The sequence below is a fragment of the Mauremys reevesii genome, linkage group 2 (assembly GCF_016161935.1).
Source record: "Mauremys reevesii isolate NIE-2019 linkage group 2, ASM1616193v1, whole genome shotgun sequence".
Classification (NCBI taxonomy): Eukaryota; Metazoa; Chordata; order Testudines; family Geoemydidae; genus Mauremys; species Mauremys reevesii.
Window position 1 is genome coordinate 278,511,040 of NC_052624.1, and position 15,481 is coordinate 278,526,520.

Sequence of the window (15,481 nt, forward strand, 5' to 3'; positions counted from 1 at the left end):
GTGCAGGATGCCCAGCTCATCCAGCCAGGCAGAGACAGCTCAGCAGCCAGCATGTAAATACTGGGACCCTCCCCACTGCCCGGTGCAGTCTGAGTGTAAGAAAGGGCCTCAGATCACTACCCTGTCCCTGCCTCACTTCCTTCCTTCGCCACTCCAAATGGAGGGGTGAGGCCATGGAGAAGTGATGGTGCCACAGCTTGGGAGTGAGCCACTGGGGCCCTGTGTCTGCCTACCGCTCTGTGTCGTCTTGCGGGTGGGTCGTCTAGGGGTTGAGTGGGAGCAGAGAAGTGAGTTTTGGCAGTGATGCTGTATGGTGGAACTATCACCAAACTTGATTGCCCATTAAGAACACTTCACTCTCACCACAGGCCATAATTCCACCTAGATAAGTCTTCCTGTGAACACCTTAGCATGGATATGGTCAGTGACTGCCTCTGTGAGTCGGGAAGCCATGTAAGGGCACGTGACATGCTCCTGAGACCCTGGACTCCATCTTGTGCCAGTGATTTCCCACAAACTGTGCTGTGAGCTTTTTTTGGGACTGCACGTTTCCAGGCACATGGCAAAGGGTATAAAAGACCCCTGAAATGACTCCATTTTGCCTCTTTCCTTTTCTGATTCTCTGGACTGTGGATTTACAACTAAAAGGCGCATATTGGACTATGGACTGAGGACCTTCCAATATTTTGGAAGCTACCAGAGACTTTACAAGCCTGCAGTCTATACAGTCACTGCTACAAACCTGATCTAAGAGCATTGTCATTATTGTAGGCATATGATTCTATTAACCATATTAACTCTCTTCTTCTTTTCTTTGTTAATAAACTGCTAGATTTTAGTTACTAAAGGATGGGCAGCAGCGTGGTTCTTGTATATTGACCTGGTTGCGTGGGTGAGCTCTTGAGATCAGAAGAACCCTTTGTCTGATGAAATTGGATTTCAGTAACACTCATCAGAAAGTCCAGTGTCTGGGTGTAGCGATAAGGCCTGGAATGCCTAAGGAGGCTCCATTTTTGACTTCTTGTTAATCAGTGTGGTGAGACCGAAGTTTACTTTTATTACTGGCTTGGTACAATCTAATGATAGAATTAACCACCTGTTTGAGGTGTGCCTGCCCTATTTCTCAGCAGTTTGTCCTGAATCTGGTATTCTCAGCTGTGACCCACTGAGGCACGGGGACGGATGGGCGCAGGGAGAAGTGCCCTGTTGAGTGTGCCTGAGGCCGAGCCTTGCTTTGAGTGTCTGCCGGCGCTCTGATCTGTGTCCGGGGTGGGCAGATCGAGGGTCTGGGTTCTTCAGCTACAGTCAGATAGTTGCCAGGCTGTTACCTTCGCCATAAAAATAAGGAACAGCTTCATTTTACAGCCAAGACCCAGTAGGCTGTGTAGCAGCTTCTAGAGCTCTGTAGACATAGCAACATCAGCCTTGAGATTCCAAACCAAACTGGGTCCGACAGTTTAATTTTCAAATCATTCCCGGCTTACCCACTGTTTTAAACATATTGATATAAAAACTATATACACAGAAACTTGGCTGATTGAAATAAGTGGTTTGAAAAACATCTGGAATACCTCAAATCAGCCTCTTGGGACCCCGCCCTCCCTGAGCATCAGCCTGGATCAGCGGAGGATAATAATGAAAGCCCTGGGCCAAGTGAGCTTAAAGCACATGAGATCAAAGAATAAACTTAGTAATATGAGAAACTTAGATGTAAACATATTTTCCAGAATGAACAGAACACTAAATATCCTTGGGGATCCCATCAGAGAAGGGGAGACGTCCTGTGCAATCTGCAGAAACATTGGGAAGGTTTCTAGAAAGGCCAGTGCTCTTCTAAGTGAGCGCTGGGGCATTGGAAGAGATTCTCTACATGTGCTCAACCACTCGGCTGCTCATGAGAAATTCTTGGAAACAGAACGAGCATCGCTTTGCCCGCAGGAAGCTCCTATTAATAGATAGCCCTGTAAAATGCAACCTAATGAGCAGAGCTGGTTGGAAATTCACCAGTGGAATGGGTTTCCATCCGGGAATGCCAATTAGCTGCAATGCTTTGCAGAAGTGGTTCTGGGGACCCCAGGCTTCTAGGTTCCCAGCTCTTTGGCAGCCTATCTGGGGGTCTGATGGAGAGCTGGGAACCTGGAAGTCCTGGGAGCACTGGCTCCCAAGCTCTCTGGATTGTGGTTCTGGGGCAGCATGGAATTCCAGGGCTTCTAGCATCAGTCCCTGAGGCAGATGGCCCCTGAACCGGAGATTTCAGGGTCCGTGGCTCTGGGGTAACCCACGAAGGCATGGCCCTGGAGCTGAGGAGTCCAGGGGTCTCAAGGTTCGCAGCTCTGGGGAAGTCAGGGTGAATTTCAGAATTGTTGGGTTTTGTTCCACAGCGCAGCAAAACCAAATCTGAAATATCAAAATGCTCCATGAAACAGACTCCCCTTTCTCTGCCCGGCCCAGATAAGGAGAGCTAAAAGCGTGCTGCTTTGTCTGACCTTCCCCCCCATAATTTCCTGCCACTGTGAAAATTTAAATAATTAAAAATCTAAAAAAAAAATGCTTTAAAATGAACATCGATATTATCTATTGAAATGATAAAAAAATAGAAATCCAGTTCTGCCCTGCCTCGATATGAGAGTTTCTACCTGAGTCTGAAATACAGGATGACACAGTCTCTATTCTGCCTCTCAAACTCAAACTGAAGGTGGCAATGGCATTTTAATTTATATTAAAGTAAGGACAGAATTAAACATATGAGACCAAAGGCCTAATCCAAAGCCCACGAAAGTCAAAGAAACACTCCCGCTGGGGTTGGATCAGACCCCAAGTAAGAGTCAGATACAATGCAAACAAGAGAATACAAATGAGAAACACCGACACAGTAATCCAAATCAGAGAAAGCAGAACGCCGGAGATAGACTTGAGACAGCCAAATTTGAATTGTTAGCTGCCCTGGGTCATGTGATCCGATTTGCTCATTGTCTCTAGGCATCCAGTTTAGTTTTAAATGTCCCAAGTTCTGATCTTCCACTACTGCTCCTGTGAGTTTTTTCTTCAGCCTTACAGTCCAATATTCACCCTACATTTTCCTTTGCTCCAGATCAGTTCATTACACTGAGTTAGCGACATGCCTCGTTATCACTATGATTGAGCGCGTCATAGGTCTGCATAGTGCTTTACAGACAAATGAAATGGACCTGCCCCGGCCTCGAGGAATATTGTTCAGATACCCTAGATACTTGAGGCAAATCATATGGCTTGTCCACCTAGCCCCAGTTTAAAGTGAAGCAAACTCTTGGCTTTTGTAGCCCTAGCATCCAAAAGGCGGCAGGTAACCCTTTGTCTGCCAAAGTGAACTTACAGTGTTGGTTTTTTGTAAGGAAGAGTCCAACATGGTTGGTTTAGATCTGTTTACCCTGCCTCTGATTGTCTCCATGGAAAAGGGAAGGATCTGTGTCAGGGAAAATTAGACACAGGATGGCCGGGAGATGGCTTCTATTTGGGGTCCCTTCGTGCCTGCCTTGGTACCAATGTCTCAGTAACAAAGCCAAAAGGGTTACGCCAAAGGTTTCCTCACTAGCAGGCAATGCAAAAGCTGCAGATTGGGCCCCAAGCGAAAGAGAGCTTGCTCCTTCTCCAGATCAGAATTGAAATGGTTACAGAAGATTTGTCATATAAGAGTGGACTTTTATTGTTGGGTCACATGCCATTATTTTTCTACCCCCATTGCTTGGTAATATGCATTAGGAACTAGGGAGCTGGAAAGGCAAAAAACAAAAAACCCTCCCCCCATTTTTAAAAATGAGGTGGCTCTGGACCAAAATCCCAGTTAATATTACTCAGTACTCTTCAGCTGTAGAGCTCCTAGGGCTTGACAAAAGGTATATTGTCCTCATCTGTAAAATGGGGATATCGAGGCACAGAGGGGCAAAGACCCAGGTTTCTGTAGGTGTTTAAGCACTGCGGCACTCAACTTTGTAATGCCTACCTGATTTAGGAGCCTAAGTCTAATTTTCCACAAGTGGCTTAGGCACCCAAAAACCTAAATCCCATTGGTTGCCAATGGGATTGTGGCTCCTAAGTGCCTATGTCCCTTTTGAAAATGGGACTTAAGCCCGTAACTCAGTTAGGCATTGCAATGCTGAGTGCAGCAATCCCCAAACACCTTTAGCAAGCTAGTCCAACGTGACTTGCTGAAGGGCAAAGAGAAAGTCAGCGGCAGAGTCAAGATTTTCCAGAGGTCTCCCAGGTCTCCTTATTCCAAAGCTGGTGTGGAGGCGGGGCAGGGGTGAGCTGCTTCACTTCTCCCGCCTCCCAGGCTTGCGGCACCAATCAGCTTAGGTGCCGCAAGCCTGGGAGGCGGGAGAAGTGAAGCAGCGACGGCATGCTCGGGATGCTCGTGCTCGTGCGCGGAGCAGGGGTGAGCTGGGGCGGGGGGGTGCCTCAGGGCGGGGGGTGGAGGGTGGGGAGCTGCCACAAGGGGGGCGCCTCAGGCGGAAAGGGGAGCTGCCATGGGGGCACCTCAGGCGGAGGGGGAGCTGCCGCAAGGGGGAACCTCAGGGCGGAGGGGGAGCTGCCATGGGGGGGCACCTCAGGGCGGAGGGGAGCTGCCGCAAGGGGGAACCTCAGGGTGGAGGGGGGGTAGCTGCCATGGGGGGGGCATCTCAGGGCAGGGGCGCGGGTGGGGAGGGCACAAAGTGGAAGTTTCGCCTAGGGCGCGAAACATCCTTGCACCGGCCCTGCCTGTAGCAGGCAGCTAGGCAAGACGGGGATTGGGAAAAGGAGAAAAAAAAAGACTTAGGGCTGCTATTGTTTTCCTTATTCTGATCAAGCTCCTTGTTCAGCGTTAGAAGATCAACTCTCTTTGCAATTCTTTATCCTTGACCCATGCCCTGGGCTGATTCCATCAGGATCTGTGCCAGGTAGGAAACGGACGGATGCTTTGCTGGACCAGACCCTAAAGTCTCTTTCCCTGTTGTCTGCATGCTTGGCGCTACATTCGCTTATTTCTCATGGGTAGCTCAGCCCTGGGACTGTCGTGCCGCTCCCAGCAGGGCAGAGTCAACCACCAGGTTTTCATTCACTGCATTTTTAGTTTTGCTTCTGCAGCAAACACCGACTTCAGCCTGAGCTTTAGGGACCTGATCCAATGCTTAGCAAAGACCAGAGAAGTCTTTTCACTGACTACCTTGGCCTTTGGATCAGGTCCTCTGATGCGAAGTGGGATGCAGAAGACAGGCAGCCAGGAGGAATGAACCATGCTCTGTTGTAGCAGCACCTGCCCTGTTAAAGGGTTATTTAGTGGCATATGCAGACAGGATCTCGGCATGGGGGCACAGAGAGAGGGAACGAGAGAGCCATATGCTGCGACAGCCAAGACTGAAAAGAACATTAACAAACAAGCCAGAGTGTAATTCAAATAAACAGTCAAAGTTAATGCTTTGGCTTTTTCCCGTCTCACAGTCCTGAATCCGAACAGCTGGGCGAATTCCCACCCCCCACCCACCTCCTGCCTTCGAACGTTACGCAGCTCTCTGGGAACGGCTTCAGCGTGTGTTTAGCTTTGCAGCCGCTCTGTGTTTAAATTTCCTCCAGTGATTTATCATCTTATTTATAAACAAAGGGTTAAACCCCGCTCTCTTTCGATTTAAAATGGTCAGATCCACGTGCTGGCAAGTTCTTTCTCAACTATGGCTCAAACTGGCCAAATATGGTATTTTTTGTAGACAGAGCACAGAGGACAGCTTTTATGCCATGTGTATCTCAGTGAGCTTGGAGAGGATGGCTATGCTGCCGACTGCCAGCAGAATACCCTGGGTTCAGAACTGTTCAGAAGAAAGGAAACTAGCTAAACAAACCCGGGGGAAGCTCACAGGCTTTGTGGAATGTGGTGGTTTCTCTAGGGGACAATTGACCCCCATCACTAAAAGAACCATCACTAAGTGGCACCCTCATTGGCATTCTTAGCAGACGCTAAGGTCTGGATGCACCAGAGCGGCTGAAGGTATTTAGGACCCTAAAGATGCACATAGACACAGTGAGATTTTTAAAAGTGCTTAACGCCTATTGAAACCAATTGGAGTTAGGCACCAAGATGCTTCTGAAAAGCTTGCCAGGCACCTAGCCGCATCTTTAGGTGCCTAGAATCGCTTTAAAAATCTGTCCCTGGCTGATCACAATCACCCCTAAAATGGCCCCCATCGTATCACAGTTGAGGCAGGTTGGCTGGGGCTGAATGAGGGAAAATTGCCTTTACCAGGCTTAGTGTCCATTCTGTGGTGGGAGAATTTCAATACTCAGGAACGGCAGTTCAGCACTTTTCACACTTGTTCACACGTATTACACTCTCTCATACAAACCGCTATGTTACACGAGCATCAGGCTTGTAGAACGAACCTCTGCAAAGTGAGGAAGCTGCAGGTAAGGTTACGCACACCACATTAACTCTAGCCAGGTGTGTTCTTTCACCTAGAACGCTGGTTAAAAAAAAGCCATTTCAATTCTTTTTTAAAACTCAGACCCTGTCTACTACATCTGCAGAGAAGACAATTTTCAAGCCTTCATAACATAGTCAAATCAACTCCCTCTTTTTTGAACACTCCAATGACTTTCTTTTCTGTTAGGGCTATTTCCGTGCCAAATTCAGCTCTGCCCAGTTGCCAAGCTTCCCAAGTACGTTGGCATTTAGAGCTCTTCAAAAAAGTCACAAGGGTTTTATAAATGGGGAAGTATTTTGCTCAAACGTAAATAACCTTAAGGAAAAAAGCAAGGCCCTGAAAGTTTCGTTCTGATGGGTGAAAGGTTTGGAAGTTGGAAAGGAACTGAACAGGGGGTTGGAATGGAAGTACTCATGGACCTTGGGGAGGGATAGCTCAGTGGTTTGAGCATTGGCCTGCTAAACCCCATAGAGGGGGCCATTTAGGGATCTGGGGCAAAAATCTGTCAGGGACAGTACTTGGTCCTGCTGTGAAGGCAGGGGACTGGAATCAATGACCTTTCAAGGTCCCTTCCAGCTCTATGAGCTAGGTATATCTCCATTAAAAAAAAAAAGAGTCACTCTCTCTGCTGGCACACTGGGGTTTGAACTGCAGAGCTAAAAGCATGACCGGCTACAACTTGAACTAAAGAGCCAAACTTCTGTAGCTTGTGGCTTTAATGACTCATTGCCCCTGTGGATCAGCACAGCATTGCGCCTCCAACACACACTGAGCGGTGGGTTACACATGCATGCAGGGGTAGACAGTCCCTGCTCCTCAGAGCTGGCAGTCCAGAGCTGGATCCTGTCATCTGACCCACAAGGATGCAGGATCCTTCATGGATCAGATTGCAGGAGCGTCCCATCAGAAAACTATACCTATGTTCCAGCAATTATATATCCTAACGTCCCATTAGTGTCATGCCGAAGACCTAAAGAGATTTTTGTCAATTAAAAGAAGGTGAATTCAATTTTTCAGAATTATTTTTTTAAAGTGTAATCAGGCCATCCAGTTGGGCAGAGCTGCATTCTTTCTCAAAGCAGGCTAGAAGCTGATGCTCTGGCGAAATATCAGCAATGCTAGACACTCTGGAGACTCTCTATTTAAAACCCAGAAAGAGCTGCACTCCTCCAGCTCTGTCATAGCTCAAGCATGGAAAATATGGAATGAAGCTTGTGAAAATACAAATCCGCATACTGGGAAATATTCATGGGCTTGTCTATCATTATGTCTACTTTGCAGTGGTGTAACTCCACTAACTTCAACAGAGGTACTCCTGATTTACACCAGTAGAAGTGAGGGAAGAAGTCGACCTATATATATATATAGAGAGAGAGAGAGAGAGAGAGAGAAATATGTCATTTGCCTGTCACTAAATATACACACACAATGGTCGGAGCTGTTATGAGTTTATTCTTATCATAAATCAGAAATGGTTACATTACACAGGTCGCCTAGCTCAGTGCCAATAAAGCCTTCAAGCCACCACTGACTTGTGTATGCCACATTTTAGAGAAGAGTTACTCCTGAAATGTTTAGATTTTTCAGACATCTTATTGATGCCGTGGTATTTTGTATGTCCCTCTTCCTGTAAAGCCTTAGGTTATGCGGTACATTTTCGTATCTGTACAAATGATCTATTAAGCTAGCTCTCCCATTATGATTTTGAAGGTTCAATATCTCACAATCTGCCAGAGCTAGAAACAAAGGAAGACAGGCCTTTTTGTAACAGGTTCTTTATTGTTTTAGAAAAGGGGCTGCTTTCAGAAAGAAGCTCAGAGATTTTGAATGCTAATAGTACACCTGCTAGGGATGGATTAGTGAGCAGATTGGAGGGCGAGAAATATACCTCATGTCATGATGTCCATCATCTCTCTCTCTATCTCTATTACACAGTAACTCCGTACAAGAGGCAAAAGACATCGGTGCAGTACCTTTTGGAAAGGTAAGGTTCTTTTATTTGAAAGACCTCTGAGCCATGAGCCATTTGTGTATTAAGGTGAAGTTCTTCTCTTTATTTTTCTCCAGCTGCTTGGCTGCTCTTACAGGCCTAAGCAGAATTGGCTGGGGATATGAATGGCAGAGCCTTTCAACAGGGAGTTACGTTTGGTCCCTTAACTTTCTCGCCCAGGGTTACGTGCCAAACAAAGGCAGACCTATGAGAATCACTCCATCAGCATGTCATCCAACATACGACTTCCCCACATGGGCTCCCTGTATTTTAGTCATTGCCAGTAGAGAGAACGGTATTGGCCACTCCAGAGTTTGTTTCAAACGCTGAGTGAAAGTGCAGAGGGCACAGTGTACACTGCTTCTCCTGAATGCTCATCAAAATGCTTCATTCTTATACAGCAGTCTCATCCCTTGATCTCCAAGTGTTTTGTGAGTACCCTTATCCTCTTTCTACTGACAGGGAAACTGAGGCACATCGCAGGTCAGTGGCACAGCTGGGAAGAAACTGCACATTTTATGACTCCCAATCAACTGTTCTTTCCATTGGACTGGACTGTCTTCCTATTTCTCTCTCTGTAGATCAATAATAAAGATTCCACAGGAAATAAACTTTTGCTTGGTTGAATTCCCAAATGTTTGAGTCTCAACTCTTTTTAGTGAAATTTTCATCTCTTGTTTCATAGGATTTTAGCACTAGACACGTGCCAGCCTTGCTGCAGTTCCGACCAACTGTACGGGCTTTGCAAGTTTAATCTTCGCCGAGGAAAAGGTTTGAAATGAGCAACGGGTGGAGTATTTTACCCAGAATTTCCCACTAGTAGCAGCCATAGCAAAAGGGCATGTCACGTGACCATGCTAAAGTGTTTCTTCTAATAGTGACCTAGGCACTTTATGAAAAGAAGGAAAGCAGCATTTTTCTGAAAGGTTCTGTCACTTTCTGCTGCGCTGTCAAGCTTTGGTCTGCATCATTCTCCAGCCCTCAGCAAGCCTAGCTTTCTGTGCCAGGTGTTAAGAGACAGTGCACAGAGCATCACGGCCTTCCTACTTTTTAATCCGTATAAGCCAACTTTAACGAGAATTCACGTTTAGCAACAAAACACAGACCCAAAGCAGTGACAGATCTGTGATACCTTTCACACCAGCAATGCAAAGCCCTTTGTAAACCTTAAATAATTCTCACTGTGCGTTAGGTAAATGCCCTGTGAAGTAGATAAATCCGGTGATATTATTTTACAAACTCAGCTGCAGAGAAGTTCAGGGGATGTGCAGAAGGCCACACAGAACAGTCAGGAACAGACTCTGGCCGGGACTCATTCCCCCTTCACGGGCAATCAGGGACTCAACCAAAACCAGAGAGTTACTCCAGTGGGAAAATCAAGACCAGGAGAGTTTATATACCCCACTGTTTAGTGTGCACTACAACTGTTCCTCTACTCCCAATCCATGGACGAGCTGAGTCTGCTACAGCTGCCTGCGAAGGGACTCTCAAACTCACAGCACTCGATTGCTGAGTGACCAAGCAGAGTTGATTCACTTACTCCAAACCTTTTCTGAAACTACTTCAGGCATTCTACCTGGCTAATAACTGATCATTGTTCATCAGAGCAATAATTATTATGTGCTGCCTCAGAAGTGATAGGCTGACTTACCTCTGATCTGCTTTCCTCTTTTGCCCTTACAGGAGCCCTGGTTAAGAAAATTCCCTGGCGGAACTGAACATTATCCGGAAAGGAGGCATCGGTTATGAGGAGCAGAGCAACTGGAGTGACTACAGAAGATGAAGAAATGCCTAATCTCTCTCTCTTTCCCCTCACCCTCCCTAAATATAGCATTGAAACCAAGAGGAAAAAATATACTAAAAAAAAAAATTCCACTTCTTGCCTTCAGCATTCAGAATTTCTTTGCAAGCATCTGGCTTCTTGCCCAAGTCTGCCTGAAATTTATGAAGTGTTAGAAATGTCGGAGAGGATTTAAGACCTTCCCTATGGTACGAATCCCTATGCATCTCTACTCAATAAATCTCTGCATCCATTGCCATGGGTAGCTTTCCTACCTGCATGGGGAGATGAGCGTCCCCTCCTGGGTACAAATCAGGAGACATATTTTTTGCTTCAGGGTGTAAGTCAAGTTTTAAATTGCCTTTGTCTAGTCTCATTGCTCTTACCAAGATCTCCAAGATCTTCCTCCTCCACTGGTGAATTCAGGGGACAGGTGAGAAGCTCTGTCACTCCTACAGACCATCTTTTTCACTTTCGTTAATATAGATACCATCTGACATACTGCTTTGTTCCTGCCAAGCTCTGATACAGAGCCTGAATCTCTACCGTGGGCTGGGCATGGTAGGCGGAGGATATATTGGGGGAACAAAAAGGGATCAAGTTGCCTAGACAAGGACTACTGTGTCTTACAGATTTTGGGTGCTACCACATTGCAAACAATAAATACTTTTCAAACTAGTCTCTGGAATCTGCTGGCATTCTGAAGTGCCAGATGACTTGCTTGCCATGGCTTGGGAAGAAGAAACATAGGTAAATGCCTTCCTTTTTCAAAATCCTACTCATTGGAAGGATGGTATGGACAGAAGTTTAGACAGCTATCTGCCTAGTGGCAAGTAGCTCATAAGTTAGACCAGTAGACAGTCAGGACTCCTGGGTTCTGTTCCCATATGTATAAATTTAGACAAGCTACTTAACATCTCGGCACATCAGTTTACACTTCTGAATGATGAGTTTAATTACTGTTCATAAAGCGAGTTGAGATAGTCGAAAGAGAGGCACTCTATCAAATACTATGATTAGCATGATTGCAGACTCTTAGCTAGCTGGCTGCAAGCTTTTCAGATACCGAAAGGCGAGGGAGCAGATTGGCACCCATTGAAGACAGGCCACAAGGCGGTTAGACGTTTCACCACAGAATTAGTCCCAGTAGCAGTGGTTTGATAGCTGGATTATGATGATCTCTTCTGAGTATTGGTCAGACCTGGCTAACTAAACAAACCCGGCTAAATAAACAAACCCAGTTCTCAATGGATGGGGAAATAAATGCGAATGTCCAACTCCTCTTTGACACTGAATGCAGCAGATGAGAGGCTGCCGTTTCCACAGGGAGTTCACCAAACAAACCATCCAACACATTTTATTGATAATAGTAACTAAGAGCTTCTTCCTGAAACAGGGCCAATGCAAGACAAGCCACCCAAGGCAATGGCTGCTATTATAAATATAAAGGGAAGGGTAACCACCTTTCTGTATACAGTACTATAAAATCCCTCCTGGCCAGAGGCACAAAATCCTCTTACCTGTAAAGGGTTAAGAAACTCAAGTAACCTGGCTGGCACCTGACCAAAAGGACCAATAAGGGGACAAGATACTTTCAAATGGGGGTGGCGGGAGAGAAAGGCTTTGTTTTGTCTGTTCCGTGTGGCTTTTGCCTGAGACAGATCAAGGAAACAAGCAATCCAATTCCTAGAGAGTTAGTAAGTATTTAGCTAGGAAATGAGTTAGATTATCTTTTATTTTGGCTTGTGAATTTCTCTGTGCTGGGGGGAATGTGTATTCCTGTTTTTTCTTTTTGTAACTTTAAGGCTTTGCCCCGAGGGAAACCCTCTGTGTTTTGAATCTGATTGCCTGTGAGATTATCTTCCATTCTACTCTTACAGAGGTACTCCTTTCACCATTTTTCTTTCTAATAAACTTCTGTTTTTTTAAGAATCTGATTGGGTTTTTTAGTATCCTAAAAACTCAAGGCTGGTCTATGCTCATCTTGTTTATTCTCAAGCCTCCTCAGGAAAGGGGGGTGTAGGGGTTGGGGGAATATTTTGGGGAAATAGGACTCCAAGTGGTCCTTTCCCTGATTCTTTGTTTGAATCATTTGGTGGAGGCAGCGTTTACCTAATCCAAGGTACAAGGAAGAATTTGTGCCTTGGGAAGTTTTAACCTAAGCTGGTAGAAATAAGCTTAGGGGGGTCTTTCATGTGGGTCCCCACAGCTGTACCCTAAAGTTCAGAGAGGGGTGGGAACCCTGACAGCCACGGAGCGTGTCTAGAGTCATTTCATGGACACTTCCACGGTAGCCCCTTTGACTGTAATACAGCCTCTGGGCAGGGCTAGGGAATGTTAATAAAGGCAGGAGCATCTACATGGCATTGCATCTGCCCCCTCACCCCGCCCCGCCCCATTCCCACCCATCCCCTGTGCACGTTGCTGTGGGGACACTAAGCTCAGGAGCACGGAACGTGTAGGGCACCGCTCAGACCCCCCCGCTACAGAACAGGATTTCACTCGCCATCGGGGATTTCATCCACAGCTAAAGAGGCAGGAATCACCTCGGTCATGAAAATGAACACTAACGGTAAATGTAGTTCCAAATATGATTAATTACGAAGCCATTTTCTTCAATGGCTGCCGAATTTTGGTATAAACAGCTTAATGCAATATTTGTACACCATGTGTAGACACACAATAAAACAAATGGGGGAAGGCTGGGATACAGCCAATCAGCATGTCACAGCAGGATTGTTCAAGGGAGATTGAGCTTTGGGTCTATAGGCCAGGCCCATAAATAGACCAATGGTAAACTCAGCGCATCAGTGTCTCATTGGACAGTGGTTATTAGCGAAGGTTGACCTCATTTTCTGGAATGTTTTCATCCTTGGATCTTTCCCAGGGAGCCGCAAGCTGAACTTTGCGTGGTTCTGTGTTATTTTTTAATTGTCTATTTTTGGTTTTCCCCATAATCAGGAACAGGTTCTCTGCCCCTATTTCTGGAACATCCTCTCTGACCTCGGGAGCTTTCCAGTCCAGTTAGCCGTCTCCTCCTGCGCTCCAGCCCAGCCTTCTTTCTGGACACCCACGTCACTTGTGTGCTGCGAAATCCCAGGGACTTTAAAAGCAAGCATTATTGCAAGGGCTCCATGAATCATCTCTTCCCAGCTAATCATTGGCCTGATGCAGGAGCTCGCATCATGCTCTTCCACCATCTTCTCTACCAAGGCTCCATCTTCCATGCTGGCATGCAATGGAATGAAGAGTACAATAGAGAAGGGTTGAACCCATGGAAACAAAGCAAATACTTCATTCTCCTCTATACAGGCTGTGATGGGAACGTAATGGAAACCTTTCAGACATCCTCTTGCCCTAGAGAGTAAATCTCAAGTTAAACCTGCTGGGAGGAATTCTTTCCAAAGTCCTGGTCAGGGACAAGGAGGGGATTTTCTCCCAAGGTGTTCTCTTGATATTGGTATTCTATTGATATCGGTGTTCTGGTCACCTGCTCATTGACTGGGTGGCTCCCTGCTTTGTCCCTCTGCTGACTTTGCGTGCCGCACAGATGCTGTACTCCTATCCCTAGCACATGGGTTAAAGAGAGCTTTCTCTGCGATCACATACTCTCTCTCGTTGCTGAATTTAGAGCTGTATTCACAGTGGCAGCAGCTGGAACATTTCAAGTGGTCTGTGAGACTGTGCCGAGCATGATGTGTGGAAAGGCAGGTTTCCCATGGATGGCTGTAGGCCTAGCTGCAGTTAAGGTGGAGATGGCCTATCTGGTTTCTGAGCCAAATGCAGGCGCAGACACAGCTTTCATTGACTACCAGGAGGCATAGGCACAACTCAAGGGCAGGATCAGGGCCATTATATCTCTATTTTCAGTCATTTATAATTTTCTAAAAAAGCAAAAAAATCCCAAACTTGTGGGCTGGAATTTCTCATGCTTGCTCAGATGAATATGCGATGATGTCAAGTACTGTATAGCGTGTTTGAATGTTTTAGGTGGGAAAAGGTACTAGTTAAACCTAAAACAACATATCAGAGACAGTGGGGTATTCAGGATAGGGAACTGGACTGAGAGGCAGGAGACGTGGGGTCTAGAGTCACTTAGCTGTGTTGTGCCTCAGCTGTGTTGTGCCTCAGGAATAATGCTGCTTATCCAAGTGCTATGAGACATCAGATGAGATGTGTCATTATCTTAATTATGCCCTCTCACTGGAGAAGCAGTATAAAATGAATGTACTTCTTTAACATTATATTCTATTAGTAGAATAGACCACACTATCACATAATGAAAGATTGTATTGTAGTTAGAGATGGCCCCTGACCCAATCCCTAGATCAAATCCCCATGAACTTTGCAGGAGGCTGGATCTGGATCGCAGGTTCCAAAATCCTGAATATGACCATTTCCTGGACTTTTGACATAGTTAGATCTGGATTTCATGGGGTTTTTTTAGGGTCAAAGAAGGTGTTTCTCTTTCTGTCAGGCAGGGGAAGGAGTCCATATCCAGAGGTGCCTCGGCTCTGCTAAAGGGCTCTCAGGCAGTAGTAGAATCAGCCTTGTGGTTTAAACTGAAATGATCAGTGGGGTTTTTCTGGGAAGAATAATTGGTTGAAATCAAACAGTGGGAATGATACAGGTGTGTCTAGTAGCAGCTTCTCTGTTTGTTATGTGCAAACTGGTTCAGAAAAAAATGAGACTCCTCCTCCCCAATATATAGCAGTTCCTCAATCACCAGTCCTTAAAGACCATGCCCTTGATTTTCTTGGGCAGCCGGGGTGGTAGTGCCATGCAGTGAGTTTGGTACAGGACTGAGAATCTGGAGGATTGGCAATAGTTTCTGTTGTGAACCCTGACACTGATTTGCTGGAAGACGGGGGACACGTCACGGTAATGCTGCTCCACCCTGACCATCCCCGTCTGTAACATGGGGCTAATGCTATTTTCAGTTGTAGATCTCAAAGCACTTTGCAAAGGGAGGTAAACTACAAAGTATTGTTCTTTGTTCAACTTCATCAAACAATAGGGGGGAAAAAAAGGGTCATTTTCTTCCATTGCCCACAACTTATAAGAACTTCCTTCCTCGTGAAACATGAAGGAGGAACCTGCAGCGATAATGGAAATATTTTGTCAAGTGTTTTGGCCCCATCGTGTTTACATCAGTGCTGACGAGGGAATGCATTTATGTCCCCCCACTCCAGCAGCAGCCACAGCAGCAGCAGCGGAGAAGGGCTCTGTGATTGGAGAGTGAGCCTTGGACAGGAGTGTGGGAACATTTTTAAAAGGGCACTG

At 46.1% G+C, this 15,481-nt stretch overlaps 1 protein-coding gene across 2 annotated transcripts in view; it reads right to left on the minus strand.

Moving 5' to 3' along the window:
• Window positions 1-15,481, minus strand: part of GPR20 (G protein-coupled receptor 20) — a 48,769-nt gene that overhangs the window by 4,977 nt on the left and 28,311 nt on the right. The window contains exon 1 of one of the 2 annotated variants that reach the window (XM_039521512.1): window positions 10,070-10,179. The exons of the other annotated variant lie outside the window; for it this stretch is intronic. The gene's annotated coding sequence lies outside the window, so the exon portion shown is untranslated. Of the gene's footprint in view, window positions 1-10,069; window positions 10,180-15,481 lie in introns of those variants that run through there. 2 annotated transcript variants of the gene reach the window in all.